This window comes from Haliotis rubra, unplaced genomic scaffold, assembly GCF_003918875.1.
Source record: "Haliotis rubra isolate DU_JTF1 unplaced genomic scaffold, ASM391887v1 Scf729, whole genome shotgun sequence".
NCBI lineage: Eukaryota > Metazoa > Mollusca > Gastropoda > Lepetellida > Haliotidae > Haliotis > Haliotis rubra.
Window position 1 is genome coordinate 525074 of NW_025767445.1, and position 13115 is coordinate 538188.

The 13115-nt window shown below is 42.1% G+C and overlaps 1 long non-coding RNA gene across 1 annotated transcript; it reads left to right on the top strand.

Moving 5' to 3' along the window:
• The first annotated feature begins 619 nt into the window (after positions 1–619).
• Positions 620–7129, top strand: LOC124259560. The gene is made up of 3 exons (XR_006893864.1): positions 620–653; positions 4738–4739; positions 7083–7129. It is a non-coding gene; the product is annotated as an uncharacterized LOC124259560 (long non-coding RNA).
• Positions 7130–13115: the final 5986 nt, after the last annotated feature.

Sequence of the window (13115 nt, forward strand, 5' to 3'; positions counted from 1 at the left end):
TTCTGCATGCAATGAGCACAGGGGTTGTAACTCTCCTGTGAAAAGTAAACGTATTGCAGCAGCAAATTAACATGCTAACTTGGCCCACTCTTAATTCCAGTCAGTATCGCATCATATAGATCAGAGAAAAACCAGAACAAAAGTCAGAATCAATCTCAGGAACATATTTGATCATTCACCAACCTCTTCGGAATTGATCTGTCGTCTTGTAGCGGACAATGATACTCCACGATATTCATGTGATTGTGTGATGTGTGGTGTACATACTATTAAAAAAGAACAACATTCTTCATTTACTTTTGAAGCATTACTAGACCAATCATTTGAGTGTTAGATAAATGGGTAAGCTGATCTATGGAAGTTAGCATGGTTTGATTGATCATAGACTATACAGATCTCTTCCCTGACGTTAATAGGTACTGAAAATATTTTCCCGTAGTCAGACATGATCAAAACCTGCCAAATATATTGGCTGGCTATAAAAATAAAGTTGTAAGACCATATGTAACTAGCAATATTGACCGCCGGGCCGAGACGCTATTTCATACACTGCTTCGAAAAGTAGTTAAAAGCGTTCGCTCGTCACGCCAAAAACCTGGTTCCATTCCCACGTACAATCTGAAGCCCATTTCTGGTGTCCCCGCCGTGATATTGTGAATATTGCTAAAGGGACGTAAAACTAAAGCTCCTCCTCATAAATTGTACACGGAGAATCTGCTGGATACAGCAATGCGGAGGTTTTTCAAGAGTGTTTTCATTTTTCCCCAAAATAGCGTTCAGATCTATATGCATATAGTCGAGATCGTTGGAGCCTATAAGAGAAGCCTATAATATAATAATGAAGCTGTACGGAGAATCTGCTGGATAGCAATGCGGAGAGTTTTTCAAAGTGTTTCCATTTCCCAAATAGCATTCGAATCTATATACATATGATCAAGATTGATTGGAGCCTATAGAAATATATATCCTCAACCGTAAATTCGCACGGAGAATCTGCTGGATATAGCAATGTTGAAGTTTTCAAGTGTTTCAATTTTCCCAAATAGCGATTCGAATCTATATGCGCTATATTCGAGGGTCCAGTTGGAGCCTATGGAGATGCCTATATATCCTCAACCAAATAAAATTGTACACGGAGAATCACCATTGGATATGGCAATGTTGAGGGTTTTCCAGGGGAGTGTTTCGTGCAAATGGCATTCAGAACTATATGCATATATTCGAGGGTCGGTTGGAGCCTGTGGGAGATGCCTGTATATCCTCAACCGTAAGTTAACAGGAGAATCTGCTAGATGTAGCAGTATTAGCACACGGACTATATCAAGTCTCACCCACGCTCACAAATGCTGACTGGAGTAGTCCTCATCATTGTTGACTAATCCGCCTAATGACACTGACAAACGTATGACAGCTGTGACTGCGTGCCGTTTAATCTTCTCATCCTGGTTGAACGTTTAGCTGTAAAGCGATCAGATCATTAATGTCGTCACCACTTATAGCCAAGCGGCTTTGTATAAATTGGACTGACGGCTTCTTGGCAACCTCCAGCCCTGATCAGAAAGCGACATTAACTCTGCGACCATTACAAAATCTCCAAGAAAAAATGGCGTGAAGCATTGTATTTATCGTTTGATGACGGGTGTATGAGCAGCGATAAATGTACATTTTTGTTTGTATTGTTCGTGAAGCCTTTGTATATTTATTGACCAAAGTATCTATTCGATGCAGGATATAAACGTTAGTTTAACCATGGACATAATTCTCGAAATCAACAATGTTATCATCGATATGAGTTTGATAATGCTATTTGTGTTTCTGAGGGCACAATCATTCCCTCCAGCATCATAATATTGACACAATTATACCAAAAGGTTAAAGCTCTAACGCTCAACATCATCAACTTATCGTTATTTTCGCACAGGAAGCCTATGCATGCACCAATACGAATATCGCTCTGAATATAGAGGTACAGAGTGTTCTACAGAAAGAAAATGGAGTTAAAAAAAAACAAATATCAATGAAGATAAATATGTTACTGCTCCAATTATCTGAACAAACACAAAAGACTCGACACGTGTTCTTGAGTAAATAAATTCATGAACAACTTGTCAACAGGATCATCAATGTGGAAATTCGTTTGTTTTGTGACAAAACAGATAAAAAAAGTGTGACTCCACACCTGCTCACAAATCCAGATGAATGAAGATGAATGATACATTTGAGTCTTCCAGCAACCCATGCTGGATTTAATAGAAGGCAATTAATCGGATCAATATTGCTTTATCTGACTTGGTTGTACTTTATCATCGTGTCCTAAGTCTGTACATCGATACCCATTATGTCATTTGATTATCTGATCCACAATCGATAATTGGTTCTGGGCCTCGTTCTGGAGGCTGGAATTTTGAGGAGTGCTGACCTCAAACAACATTTATCAAGGTAGAACACAGCCGCAGACTAACATAGTCTCTGAATATACAGTACAATAAGAAATTATTGAGAATTTAAGGATTGTATTTACTGACTATTTTTTCACTCATTACTACTAACGTATTAAATGTGGGGCATTAGCAGGAACTAACTCAAGATTCAAGACAGGTGAACAGTATTTTGTCAAGTCCTGCATGGGCAACAATTACGCAGGCTTCAATGCGGCTTCTGAAGTCGTGGTCCATGTAATCCCCAATATCATTACCACCTCTTCTTTCATTTCAACCCAATATTTGTCAGATTTTTCTTAGTCAGTACTTTCCTTCGCCGTCTAATGTTTCATTGGATTTAGGTCAGGGCTATGGCCAATCTAATAATGTCATATTTTGGATCGAAACCAGGCCTGTGAATGCTTTGAACCCGATGTTTAGGTCGTTGTCCTGCAAAATCCTTTTCCATAGAACCGCATTGGGCAGATGGAGTAAATATCCCTCGAATATCTGTGTGCAGCTCCGCGCAATTTCCGTAATTTCCATCTCCGAAATACGCAGAGGGGCGTTGCCCCAACTGGGCTCATGCCACTTACGTTAAGGAATTTCGGTTTGTGCTTTGGACTTTGATACAAGGTTTTCAGTTTGTTTGAATTCCAGAATTTCAGTGTGATAGAAACAGCCACACCACGGGGAACTTTCATCTAGAGAATCCACATTGTCCCCAGTTAAAGATTTCTATGCTGCAAAGCACCAGTTCAGCCTTCGCTCGTTTGTTTTCAAGGTTTCGCTGATCGGTGATGGATTCCTCGACTTTTTCTGCCAACCCATTGCGTACGGCTCAGTTCTAAGGTCTCCTTACAGACAGCCACGCTTCTCTATCAGTCATATCAGCCTTATGTTTTCTAAGCTCCTTCGTTTGTTTTGAGAATAAGGCTCAAGCCGCCTCTGTCTTGACAGTCCAATTTTTGGGCCCTGCCTTAGCATCCTGGTGCTCAATGCATATGCATTTGCGTATGTTTCAAACACGATAAACGTGAGGGTCAGGGATGCCTGTCCTACTTGAAATCGCTGATCTGATGTCCCTTGTTATAATACTCTAAAATCAACTTTCTAAATCATCCATACTGAGGATCACTGAAAATGTCGTCTGCTAGCAAGTAAAGAAAGGATAACTCTTCACAAACTAATGAAAAAGGATTAAAGGTTGTCTCTCTTGAATGAAACCAAGCACTTGATATCCCTGGTCACAGTTTGTTTTATACTAGAAATCCAATTAAACATATTCCTAAAATTCTAATAATTTCTGGTCATACTATATATATAGTAACAAAGTAATAAATAGAAATATTGATAACTTAACAAATGAACCCATTTGGATTGAATAAGAACCCCATAGAGATGGAGATTCAGAACCTGAGAAATCTAAGACTTGCTTCATTTAAAGGCTTTAGCATTAGGGAGGACTAGGCAGTAGGGAAAGTAATGTGGTCCGGGGACTGAGATAGACTAAAACAACAAAGAGCACCTCAAAATTTAATACGTCATGCTTTGTAAACAGTATATAACACCATCTCCGTGAATACATGGGACATTCTCTGGTGTTTTGAAACACATATCAGGGAGAAGCCTGGGTCAACGGGGAGGTAAGCCAGACCAATGAGCGCTCAGGTTTCATCGCAGAAACAGCAGCATTTCTCGTGTAGAACGTTTATCATTGAGGTTGTCCACGCAGATAACAAGAAAAAGTGGGGCTTGTTTACCTACCGGTGCATTATCCTTTCATTACTTACTTTCCAGCAGCTCTCCTGGCCCCAATTTCTCGGGAAACAAACTTAAGGTTTTACTCAAATTTTTAAACTGAGTGTGACAATTTTGAGCAGCTGAATTTTTAACTCAACTGCCTTTTTAAGACTAAAGCCCAAACAACTTAGAAGTAATCTATCCACTAAACTCAAATTATATACTATGTTTGAGTTTAGTATCGATTCAGTTCATTCTGGAAATGCATTTTCCTGTGTTTTCTCAAATTTGGTAAAACTCTAACTTAAGTCAAAACTCAGACTTAAGTTTGTTTCGAGAAAATAGGGGCCTGGAGTTGGTGTCCACATTTTCACAACTTATGAGGTTCAACCATGCATGCTCTTTCCAAAACGGTTTCAAGGAACGTCAAATATCGGTTGTCCAGGTTACAACATTCAAGGCCTCAGTTTGTCTTACAAGCTTTCTATGCATGGTAGACATGTGAATGGCTTTTCCAAATCAGCTACAGCAATGATGTCGGATGCAATTCCGAATAATATTTGACTTATTCCAGTGGTTTACTTTGTTAACAATGCACTGGCCTTTCCTGTGTTTGTGACGGGCGCCAACTTAGGGTAGGATACGATTACCTTTGACTGGCATCAGCACAATTTTACAGCGATTCATAAAACACATGTTCGTGGCGTAGTCTAAAATGACTCATCTCATGAATGCGGAAAGTTTTGTCGCTTTTATTACGGCTACAACGCACATCCGCCATGCATATATTATTGTAGTATGCACACGTAACACTTACCAATGAGAAGTAAGAACGATGGGAACAAGCCTTGACACCAGATGAATATAATCATCGCGGCCTGCAACCAATAATACGATTGGTGCTTGAAAGGACATCAATGGCTTCGAAGGAATCTCCTAAATCGGGAAATGCTTGTCTGTTAAAAGTGTTTGGAATATTATACTTCAAATATTTTGGACCAAATTGGCAGAAAAGTCGTTTGCGTGAATGCCACATATAAATAGTCCACACAAAGAGTTTCATAAATTTGGAGTACCGAATTGGCACGCTGGATATAAGAGCTGGTTTCAGAGATTAAATTTCTTTTTGGAAGGTAACGATATGAGAGGAATTTAAGGAACGGAAGAGTATTTCTGTCATGTCACAGCGTGTCGGTGTGATGTGGGAGGTCCACCGGAGGTGATGCGAGGCTACTGACGTTTTACCTCTTTGATAATCTACACGATACGTTGGCGAATCCTGGAACTTGCAATCACGATTAACCGAGGATTCCAAACCCTAAGGTTATAAGACCATAAAAGGAGGCTCGAGGGATTAGCCCTGCATCAAATTCCGTCGACAGAGATTAACCATGCCCTTTTGATGAGAGACTGCAATGAAATCGCCTGTTTTCGATCATACGTTCCTGATGTCAAAGGATAGCCGATGTATAAGCCTCCAGTCATATTTGTTTGGGTGTTTCTTCGAAGTCGCTCTCAGTTAAAACTCAGGTAATGTGTGACAGCGGTCTGTAGTATGATGATCAGAGCCTGGACCCGACAATCCTGTGATTGACATCATGTGAGCATCGATCTACATCTAAGGACACGATGATATGCATCAAAACAAGTCAACGAGCCTGACCGCCCGATCCGTTAGGCGCCTCTTAAAACAAGCGTCAGTTGCTGAATACCGATTCTAACTCGGACCTTCACGGGTGCCCAAGAGGATGCCTTTGCAGTAGCAGTCGCTGAACTGGACTAGTCAGCCCTGACAACGAACAGACCCGAGTAATAGGGCAGTTATAGGTGTAATGCAATGGAGAGTTCTCCTTACAGAATGTAATTGTTTGCCAAAGTTGTCGTCCTGTGAAACACTATAGACCATAATGCATGGCAAAAGGATTGAACAAGATATCAGAGAACGGCGGTGGCCACCTAGGAAGAGAGAAATTATGGTCAAAGCTGCACATGTTACTTGAAATCCATTCCATGAATACAGCGCCAGTGTACCTACAAGAATATGCCATATTTTACAAAGCTGACAACAGCAGATGGTGGATGTCACTGGCGTGCATAACAATGTATGGAAAAACAGAATCTTCAGCACTGTTAACACCGCTCTTCGGAATTCGCTTCCAGTGGATGTGTCGGGTCTGGGGCCATCAGCAGCTTCTGGTCACCTCTTCAGCCGATTACTGAGCGTTCTTGATCAGGATCTCTATAGATAATATGCACCATATGAATCTGTAATGTATCGTTATTATTGATTTATGACTGTTGAAGATCGAAGTTTGGAGAAAGCGTGCTTACAGCATGCAGGTTTGCAATACCGGGAAGTAACTGATTATCTTACGTGGGTAAAAGGCTTACTGGTATTTTGCTTACATCGCCAGGCTCCAGTGGTTGATGCAAACGTTCGTTCTAAAATCATGCCGACGACCCGGGTTCCGATTCCCCACATGGAATTTTTCAATTTGTGAAAGTCCCTTGTTTGGGGTCCCACTGTGGCATATTGCTGGAATGTTGCTAAAATCGGCGTAAAACTATGCTCCTCACTGGATTTGATACCATGGAAACATGTGCCGTGTCACACACGAGAGTTGAGAGTCTGTTGCGCATAAAGAGATCCACGGACCTAAAACATATAAATGCAAGGATTGAACCCAGCAAATATATCCTAAAATTCCAGATGTTCCTACCCGTGAAGGTCCGCGTTAGAATATTGATCTTCAGTAACCCTTGCTTGTCGTAAGAGGCGACTAACGGGATCGGGTGGTCAGGGTCGCTGACTTGGTTCACACGTAATGGCGGTTTCCCAATTGCGTAGATCGTGCTCATGCTGTTGATCACTGGATTGTCTGGACCAGACTCCATTATTTACAGACCTCCGCCATATAGCTGGAATATTGCTGAGTGCGGCGTAAATCTAGAGCTCGCTCACTCAAGATTCCCTATACAGCTGGAGGTGCAGTCTTCCGGTACGTTTCTTACGCAACTACGTGAAGCGGCGTAAGAATGTACTTAACGATGCACCCAATGGGGTGCATGTGTGGCAATGTACACTTTGAAAGAGGAAGATGCTAGTTTATTGATAATTTGAAATGCTGCTTGGATTAACAGTCTTGTTTGCAGGTGTATTTCGTTCAGAATGTGAAGTCGTTTGGAGACTGTCTCCTATAAAGAACTGCTGAATATGCACAACTGGATTTTAACATGGCGAGACAGTTTACCATATGGCGCTCTTTATAGAAGCGTAATAATTTCATGGGAGAATTGAATTTTGTTTCTTTTTCATTTTCGACTATATTAAATATTTGGAAAGAGTGCGGGTGCTGTCTCAAAACAATACATTTTTGAACGGGCGTGCAGAGGGAAATGGCTTCTAATGCGTCATTTTATACTGACCGTATAAAGCCGCTACGGTGTGGATTTTTCCTGTGGGTATTGGGCGACGATTGCCGAGGTCCGTTGGTGGAAGGCTGCGTCGCAAGCACGTGCGATGGGTGTCGCCCGGATATCGCATCATAAATTGCGCAAGGCGACCGGTCAGTGTGGTGAGGACGGAGTGAAGAAACTTTTTCGTGACGCTTTGCGACTGGGCTCTGGATTCAGAATCTGATGGGGTACTGGGCGGGCGTGTCGTTTCCGCAACGGGTTGTAAGATGTTCGGGTTTTATTGTTGTAGAAATACAGGGTTTATTGGTGACAGAGGAAGCGGGTGTTTTGGCGGATGCCTGCGTTGCCGATCAACGCGAATTGTTGTCGTCGAGAACGGTTCGTTTGTTTGATTTAGTGACGGTTGTAACGTCTGGTGTGGCACCGATGATGAGTAGCGTGGGCGTTTCGTTGAGTCTTCTGCTGTGGACGTTGGTTCCGTTTTGCATGATGGCTGACTTTGCTGAGAAGGTCAGAACATTGCGTGGTAAAGATCGATGGCCTGCGCGATGGAAACAGGCGGGCGTTTATGATAAATTGACAATCAATACGGGCGGACGTTAATAACTGGCGTGATAAAATCATCAAAGGTTGCGTGATAAAGTCGCAGGCGTTTAGATAGGGTAATGACACTTGCGATTGAGTCGTCGGTGTTGCGTGAAATTAAGTCGCAGGCGTGCATGATAATGTTGATGACCTGCGATAAAAGTCATCAAAGGGTGCGTGATAAAGATCGCAGGCGGTGCATAGTATTGGTAATGACCTACGGCATTAAAGTCGTCGAGGTGCATCGGTAAAGATCTGCAGGCATTGCACCAAGAGATTGATAACCTACCATGATAAAATCACAAACATGCATGACAAAATTAATAACGCGCATGGGTAAAATAAACAAACGTCCGGGAAGCATGTATATAACAAGAAGGATGCTTTCTTCTTTTCCTCAGTTTACATGCCCTCTGTACACTCAAAGAAGTATATGCCGAAAGCATTTGCGTATTATTCTCGAAAGAACCAATGAGTAGAGACCATCATTATTATCTCTACCATGTCGGTTGCCACTGTCAAAGAGTGGCATCGTTTACGAAGATCTCCGGAAGCGACATATACTTCGCAAAGATATTATCCTGAAAAACCACCCGTATTCTTTTTCCTCTTTCGATTCGTACCAGTTTGTATCGGGCATGACATATGGGATTGGCATATGGACTAAGACAATTGATAAGCTGGGTTATGGCGGCTGCTGTCGTTTGGAATTCGAGAATTAAAGGGGAACAGTAGGTTGGGGGTGCTTGGATCGGAGTGGAATATCATATACATGACGGTAAACATGCACCGGGGCCGCATTGCATGTTTATATAGCGTCGGTGTGCTTAGATTTAAAAGATACGTCAACACCGTAAACATGTACAAATATCGAGTCTTAATCCGGGACATCGTCTTAAGACATGCTAGGAGATGAAATTAGGTGGGGTGCCCGGATCGGGAGGTAGGTGCATATCACTCTCCCCATGGCAGTAACATACACACACCAAGGAGCCTACATTACATATGCATGCTCTCTTGTGTTGTCATCCCATTAAGAAGATACGTCAACACCGTAAACATGTATGCACAAATATCCAGTCTTAATCCCAGGACATCGTCTTAAGACATACTAGGGTTCAGCTAGCATGTATACAGACAGAACGATATTAGTCTGAAAAGTTGTCTATTTCAATAGAAGGGTGTCACCTGTGCACTACCAGCAGGGAGAACACGGTGACCCAGTCACCGAACTGTTCTGAATAACCACTGACCTACTGACTCCTGAGAACTGAGTCTATCTTCGATAACTCCTCAGCACAACATCGATAGAACATAAACTGAACTGAAACTAGTAAACCTCAGTAGAAGTCGTTAATGATTACTGTTAATATGTAGTAATGAAGTAAAGAGTATGAAATGTGTAGTAGTAATGTGGTATTAATGTGTAACAGGCAGAAATGAAGCAGTAATAGTGTGATGTGTGTATAGTATTAGTATTGTCTTTCATGTGTAGTAATCAGTAGTGTGTGTAATAGTGGTATTATTGATGATATTGATATTAGTAGTAAGGAAAATAGAAAATAATGGTATATTAATCAATATTAATAACGTAATGGCTAATATTAATGATAGAAGAACCCAACAGCTATTAGTGAATAATGATATTATTAGTATTAGTAGAGTGATAACCAGCCAATAGTAGTATTAGTAATAGTAATAACGTATATTAGTAATAATGATAGTAGGGGTATTTTTGACAATGTAGTAGAGGTGTAATAATGTGATAGTAGTATTAGTAGTAGTATGTGAGTATGAGATAGTAATATTAGTAAATCTTTCTCTATTTCGTCGTTTTCGAATGTTTATTATTCCACTTCGGCTATTCATATTATAACTTGGATTCTTCATTACCGTTTCGAAGCGCGACTATATCAAACTGTAGTACGCACGAGTTGTTGCACGCTTCCAGGTTGTCTGTCGAGCTAACTGCAGAGGTGGAGAACAGCGACGGAGAAATCGTTAACATGATGAAGCGCTGCGTGATACGTGGTATGGTCAAGTGTTCTCGCAAGACATTCGAAGTCTTTGTTAACTTCGGTAACTTCCGGCTTCGGAGACACTCGTCGCTTGGATATTCTTAAATGGGTGAATGTTGATAACGGTGGTATGCGCGCACTGTCGGGTAGAGATGGTGCGAACTTGTCGCGTATGCAATATGTTTCCGGACCCTTCGCTCGCTTCGGCTGCTAACAATTCGTTTCACGTTAAATCTTTCTGTCGAAGCGTTAACGGTATGTTTGGTGTTCGTGTCTATAACTGAACGTGAAATGTCGCCGCTCTGATCTGGCTGTTTCTGTGTCTATTGACAATAACAACGTTACTTGTTTCCGATATGACATCCTCTGTGTTTAATTGGGCTAATACGAATGTGCCGGAACAACCGTAGCAATTAATATACCTTTGTCATCGTATTGCGTCGGTAAGACGTTCATATCGGTGGCTGTTGACCTGGCATCTCATACATAATCGAAAGATTGCAACACCAGAGACGTTGGCTTTTCGGAAGTGAATTAGTCGATAAATGCTTCGCTGCGGCATGGTATCTTCGATGAATTTAGCACTATCAAAAACCGGCTTAAAAAATTCTGAATTTCAATACGCGGCTTATACTATACGCGTGCGTCGTCGGCGAAGAATGACTAAGCACGACATATTTCTCAATATTACGCATTGTTGTTGACATGTATATCAACCACCGAATCTATAACATTTCGTCGTGAACTCGAACATCGACCATTATCGTGTCATCATTACTCCTTTGTTTGATAAAGACTCGCCATAACAATACGACTAAACATCGGCGTGTGGTCGAGTACGTAACCTGCAATCGTAATCTATTACGGCATCGCTGTTTGATGATGCTTAAATCGGTAGGGGCATCATTGGTTGGTTGGACTCTTGTTTTAAACGAAGTTTACTATTTGGGCATGATATAGTTCATCATATGATTGAAATCCATGTTTCGACACTAAATACATTTCGGGGCCAGAACCATCAATGTGTTATTTAATGCAACCGCCGCCCTCGCCTACTGCGTGAAGATATTGATGTTCGACGGCAATAGCGTAAACAGAAGGCAAGTCGTGATCGACTGATTGACATCGGTTCGATCGTCGCCATGCTGGACTAACGAACCGGCGTTCGTTATACGAATACCGCCGCATAGCGAATATTGCTGATTAGCATTGGCTGTAAACACTCACTAATCGACTGTTCTGACCCACAGGTACCGGAAACGATCGCTCGAGAAAGACCAAAGAAACTTACGAAGGCTGCATTCCATCGACTGCTGATGATAAAGGCATGGTTATGAACGTCCGACACAAATATTGATGATGATTGTACCGTGTCATGGCTGATATTACGTCGACGTAACATAATCGTTCTGGTCTGTTAAGTTATCTAAGGTACTCGACATCAAAATCAGAACGGTAAAATCGTTAAAGCTGAAACTTTCGTCGAAACGTTGAAACGCTGATTATCGTTGCGGGTATCGAAACCGCCATAAGACGGATGAACAATGAATTCAGAAACGTGATGACGAATTGATTCAAACGGAGTCGATTCGCCGTACGTTGATCGGCGTCCTTTCGTGTTTAATCGATGTCGACGTCGGCACAAATGTTTGGTGTCGGCGTCTTCGTGTTTGTGTCGACGTATGTTTGATGATGTCGACGTCATTCGTCGCTGATGTCGACGTCGCTAAATCGTTTGTGTCGACGTCGCTTCGTGTTTGGTAATCGACGTCGTTTGGTGATGTCGACGTCATCGTTTTATTGATCGTCGGCGTCGTTCGTCGTTTATTGATGATGGAAGTTTGGCTCAATCGACGTCGTTTGGCTGTCGACGTCTACATCGATTCGTCAATCAACGTCATCGTGTTGTCAATCGACATCCTTCATGTTAATTCAATCGACATCCATCGTCGGACGGTTGATTGTCGCGTCGGCGGACGAGCGGATGACGGCTGGCTTTGTCGCCGCGCCTGACGATAAAAAGTTGTTATCAAAAGTTTCGTTCGTAATTTCTTCCCCAGCTTTCCAGTAAAATGAAACCATCATGGCATTCGTGGCTGTTTTCTGGTGTTGATCAACGGCCTGCCCATGCTACGCTACGCCACTTTACGCTTACACTTGCGCTGCGCTGCTTGCCCCTTTACACTACGCTTACTTACGCGCCCGCACGCGCAATGGCTGAAGGACGGCGCAATGATGATATGCGGTGACGCTCGGAAAAGGTCGAAGATAACTACGGTATTGTATGGATGATATGGTCGCTTCTTCGGCAAGAGACAATGCTTTTAACCAACGACAATCTTTGAGGAACAAAACAAAGGGCCAAATATTTTACGCTTGGCGTCAGCCAGCGATATTTTGACCGCAACCAGAAGATATTTGCAAACATGTACTCAATGGAAGTTTACGCGACCGAACAGAAAACAACTGCCGATGCCGTCGCTTCGGAAAATTATCTAACATTGCGGAAAAATAAAATGTTCGTCAAAGGCTTAATGTTGACTTGCGAGCAAACGATGCAAAGCGTTCGTAAAGTTACGATCTGTCTTCAACACATAACACCATGAACGCCGATCGACTTCACGAATGCTGATAGTCGGGTTTCCCAAAGAGGATAACGAGGCCCGAAAGCCAAGCGGAACTAACACCTACTACTCAAAAACCCTAAAGAAAAAGAAACCTTCCAGTACCATTGCCAGAAGGTTGAATCAAACCGACAAAAACACTACGGACGTAGAAGACGAGGATAAATTCGAAACGGAGAGGAGATAAATGGAAAGGGCCGAGCTTTATATGGACATCAAAACTGGGTAACAGTTAATAAAGAACAAAGATGCCAAATAACATGTTGATGCCGGACACAATGGAAAAGTTGGTAACGAAGACCTCGAGA